The following is a 5,164-nucleotide window of genomic DNA, read 5'->3' on the forward strand; positions in this document are numbered from 1 at the left end:
CAAGGTCGTCGTTCGGGATTTTTGGCGCGTCGTGCATCGCAGGAAATCCCTTTTTGATGCCTACATATTCAAAAAAATCCGCGCAGGAGTTTTTTGGGACGCCCACTCCGTCTCGATGGACGGCTGTGCGGCATTCGTACGTCGCGTCACGAGTTCGCATCTGTCTGCCGGGGCAGACGTCGACAGTGATCCTTTCGCAGGCTCACCTATGGAATCCATGTTACTAGTTCTTTTTTTCTCTAAACGATATGATTTTGTTGACGTCTCGCGATGACGCGGGTCCGTCGGCGTCCCTGCGCGAATCCTCGTTCGCAATTTACGGCTGGCCGACGGGTCCGTAAACGGCGGACAAGGTCGTCGTTCGGGATTTTTGGCGCGTCGTGCATCGCAGGAAATCCCTTTTTGATGCCTACATATTCAAAAAAATCCGCGCAGGAGTTTTTTGGGACGCCCACTCCGTCTCGATGGACGGCTGTGCGGCATTCGTACGTCGGTCACGAGTTCGCATCTGTCTGCCGGGGCAGACGTCGACAGTGATCCTTTCGCAGGCTCACCTATGGAATCCATGTTACTAGTTCTTTTTTTCTCTAAACGATATGATTTTGTTGACGTCTCGCGATGACGCGGGTCCGTCGGCGTCCCTGCGCGAATCCTCGTTCGCAATTTACGGCTGGCCGACGGGTCCGTAAACGGCGGACAAGGTCGTCGTTCGGGATTTTTGGCGCGTCGTGCATCGCAGGAAATCCCTTTTTGATGCCTACATATTCAAAAAAATCCGCGCAGGAGTTTTTTGGGACGCCCACTCCGTCTCGATGGACGGCTGTGCGGCATTCGTACGTCGCGTCACGAGTTCGCATCTGTCTGCCGGGGCAGACGTCGACAGTGATCCTTTCGCAGGCTCACCTATGGAATCCATGTTACTAGTTCTTTTTTTCTCTAAACGATATGATTTTGTTGACGTCTCGCGATGACGCGGGTCCGTCGGCGTCCCTGCGCGAATCCTCGTTCGCAATTTACGGCTGGCCGACGGGTCCGTAAACGGCGGACAAGGTCGTCGTTCGGGATTTTTGGCGCGTCGTGCATCGCAGGAAATCCCTTTTGATGCCTACATATTCAAAAAAATCCGCGCAGGAGTTTTTTGGGACGCCCACTCCGTCTCGATGGACGGCTGTGCGGCATTCGTACGTCGCGTCACGAGTTCGCATCTGTCTGCCGGGGCAGACGTCGACAGTGATCCTTTCGCAGGCTCACCTATGGAATCCATGTTACTAGTTCTTTTTTTCTCTAAACGATATGATTTTGTTGACGTCTCGCGATGACGCGGGTCCGTCGGCGTCCCTGCGCGAATCCTCGTTCGCAATTTACGGCTGGCCGACGGGTCCGTAAACGGCGGACAAGGTCGTCGTTCGGGATTTTTGGCGCGTCGTGCATCGCAGGAAATCCCTTTTTGATGCCTACATATTCAAAAAAATCCGCGCAGGAGTTTTTTGGGACGCCCACTCCGTCTCGATGGACGGCTGTGCGGCATTCGTACGTCGCGTCACGAGTTCGCATCTGTCTGCCGGGGCAGACGTCGACAGTGATCCTTTCGCAGGCTCACCTATGGAATCCATGTTACTAGTTCTTTTTTTCTCTAAACGATATGATTTTGTTGACGTCTCGCGATGACGCGGGTCCGTCGGCGTCCCTGCGCGAATCCTCGTTCGCAATTTACGGCTGGCCGACGGGTCCGTAAACGGCGGACAAGGTCGTCGTTCGGGATTTTTGGCGCGTCGTGCATCGCAGGAAATCCCTTTTTGATGCCTACATATTCAAAAAAATCCGCGCAGGAGTTTTTTGGGACGCCCACTCCGTCTCGATGGACGGCTGTGCGGCATTCGTACGTCGGGTCACGAGTTCGCATCTGTCTGCCGGGGCAGACGTCGACAGTGATCCTTTCGCAGGCTCACCTATGGAATCCATGTTACTAGTTCTTTTTTTCTCTAAACGATATGATTTTGTTGACGTCTCGCGATGACGCGGGTCCGTCGGCGTCCCTGCGCGAATCCTCGTTCGCAATTTACGGCTGGCCGACGGGTCCGTAAACGGCGGACAAGGTCGTCGTTCGGGATTTTTGGCGCGTCGTGCATCGCAGGAAATCCCTTTTTGATGCCTACATATTCAAAAAAATCCGCGCAGGAGTTTTTTGGGACGCCCACTCCGTCTCGATGGACGGCTGTGCGGCATTCGTACGTCGCGTCACGAGTTCGCATCTGTCTGCCGGGGCAGACGTCGACAGTGATCCTTTCGCAGGCTCACCTATGGAATCCATGTTACTAGTTCTTTTTTTCTCTAAACGATATGATTTTGTTGACGTCTCGCGATGACGCGGGTCCGTCGGCGTCCCTGCGCGAATCCTCGTTCGCAATTTACGGCTGGCCGACGGGTCCGTAAACGGCGGACAAGGTCGTCGTTCGGGATTTTTGGCGCGTCGTGCATCGCAGGAAATCCCTTTTTGATGCCTACATATTCAAAAAAATCCGCGCAGGAGTTTTTTGGGACGCCCACTCCGTCTCGATGGACGGCTGTGCGGCATTCGTACGTCGCGTCACGAGTTCGCATCTGTCTGCCGGGGCAGACGTCGACAGTGATCCTTTCGCAGGCTCACCTATGGAATCCATGTTACTAGTTCTTTTTTTCTCTAAACGATATGATTTTGTTGACGTCTCGCGATGACGCGGGTCCGTCGGCGTCCCTGCGCGAATCCTCGTTCGCAATTTACGGCTGGCCGACGGGTCCGTAAACGGCGGACAAGGTCGTCGTTCGGGATTTTTGGCGCGTCGTGCATCGCAGGAAATCCCTTTTTGATGCCTACATATTCAAAAAAATCCGCGCAGGAGTTTTTTGGGACGCCCACTCCGTCTCGATGGACGGCTGTGCGGCATTCGTACGTCGCGTCACGAGTTCGCATCTGTCTGCCGGGGCAGACGTCGACAGTGATCCTTTCGCAGGCTCACCTATGGAATCCATGTTACTAGTTCTTTTTTTCTCTAAACGATATGATTTTGTTGACGTCTCGCGATGACGCGGGTCCGTCGGCGTCCCTGCGCGAATCCTCGTTCGCAATTTACGGCTGGCCGACGGGTCCGTAAACGGCGGACAAGGTCGTCGTTCGGGATTTTTGGCGCGTCGTGCATCGCAGGAAATCCCTTTTTGATGCCTACATATTCAAAAAAATCCGCGCAGGAGTTTTTTGGGACGCCCACTCCGTCTCGATGGACGGCTGTGCGGCATTCGTACGTCGCGTCACGAGTTCGCATCTGTCTGCCGGGGCAGACGTCGACAGTGATCCTTTCGCAGGCTCACCTATGGAATCCATGTTACTAGTTCTTTTTTTCTCTAAACGATATGATTTTGTTGACGTCTCGCGATGACGCGGGTCCGTCGGCGTCCCTGCGCGAATCCTCGTTCGCAATTTACGGCTGGCCGACGGGTCCGTAAACGGCGGACAAGGTCGTCGTTCGGGATTTTTGGCGCGTCGTGCATCGCAGGAAATCCCTTTTTGATGCCTACATATTCAAAAAAATCCGCGCAGGAGTTTTTTGGGACGCCCACTCCGTCTCGATGGACGGCTGTGCGGCATTCGTACGTCGCGTCACGAGTTCGCATCTGTCTGCCGGGGCAGACGTCGACAGTGATCCTTTCGCAGGCTCACCTATGGAATCCATGTTACTAGTTCTTTTTTTCTCTAAACGATATGATTTTGTTGACGTCTCGCGATGACGCGGGTCCGTCGGCGTCCCTGCGCGAATCCTCGTTCGCAATTTACGGCTGGCCGACGGGTCCGTAAACGGCGGACAAGGTCGTCGTTCGGGATTTTTGGCGCGTCGTGCATCGCAGGAAATCCCTTTTTGATGCCTACATATTCAAAAAAATCCGCGCAGGAGTTTTTTGGGACGCCCACTCCGTCTCGATGGACGGCTGTGCGGCATTCGTACGTCGCGTCACGAGTTCGCATCTGTCTGCCGGGGCAGACGTCGACAGTGATCCTTTCGCAGGCTCACCTATGGAATCCATGTTACTAGTTCTTTTTTTCTCTAAACGATATGATTTTGTTGACGTCTCGCGATGACGCGGGTCCGTCGGCGTCCCTGCGCGAATCCTCGTTCGCAATTTACGGCTGGCCGACGGGTCCGTAAACGGCGGACAAGGTCGTCGTTCGGGATTTTTGGCGCGTCGTGCATCGCAGGAAATCCCTTTTTGATGCCTACATATTCAAAAAAATCCGCGCAGGAGTTTTTTGGGACGCCCACTCCGTCTCGATGGACGGCTGTGCGGCATTCGTACGTCGCGTCACGAGTTCGCATCTGTCTGCCGGGGCAGACGTCGACAGTGATCCTTTCGCAGGCTCACCTATGGAATCCATGTTACTAGTTCTTTTTTTCTCTAAACGATATGATTTTGTTGACGTCTCGCGATGACGCGGGTCCGTCGGCGTCCCTGCGCGAATCCTCGTTCGCAATTTACGGCTGGCCGACGGGTCCGTAAACGGCGGACAAGGTCGCCGTTCGGGATTTTTGGCGCGTCGTGCATCGCAGGAAATCCCTTTTTGATGCCTACATATTCAAAAAAATCCGCGCAGGAGTTTTTTGGGACGCCCACTCCGTCTCGATGGACGGCTGTGCGGCATTCGTACGTCGCGTCACGAGTTCGCATCTGTCTGCCGGGGCAGACGTCGACAGTGATCCTTTCGCAGGCTCACCTATGGAATCCATGTTACTAGTTCTTTTTTTCTCTAAACGATATGATTTTGTTGACGTCTCGCGATGACGCGGGTCCGTCGGCGTCCCTGCGCGAATCCTCGTTCGCAATTTACGGCTGGCCGACGGGTCCGTAAACGGCGGACAAGGTCGTCGTTCGGGATTTTTGGCGCGTCGTGCATCGCAGGAAATCCCTTTTTGATGCCTACATATTCAAAAAAATCCGCGCAGGAGTTTTTTGGGACGCCCACTCCGTCTCGATGGACGGCTGTGCGGCATTCGTACGTCGCGTCACGAGTTCGCATCTGTCTGCCGGGGCAGACGTCGACAGTGATCCTTTCGCAGGCTCACCTATGGAATCCATGTTACTAGTTCTTTTTTTCTCTAAACGATATGATTTTGTTGACGTCTCGCGATGACGCGGG

The sequence above is a fragment of the Andrographis paniculata genome, unplaced genomic scaffold (genome assembly GCF_009805555.1).
Source record: "Andrographis paniculata isolate CXL003 unplaced genomic scaffold, ASM980555v1 Contig32END, whole genome shotgun sequence".
NCBI classification, from domain to species: Eukaryota; Viridiplantae; Streptophyta; class Magnoliopsida; order Lamiales; family Acanthaceae; genus Andrographis; species Andrographis paniculata.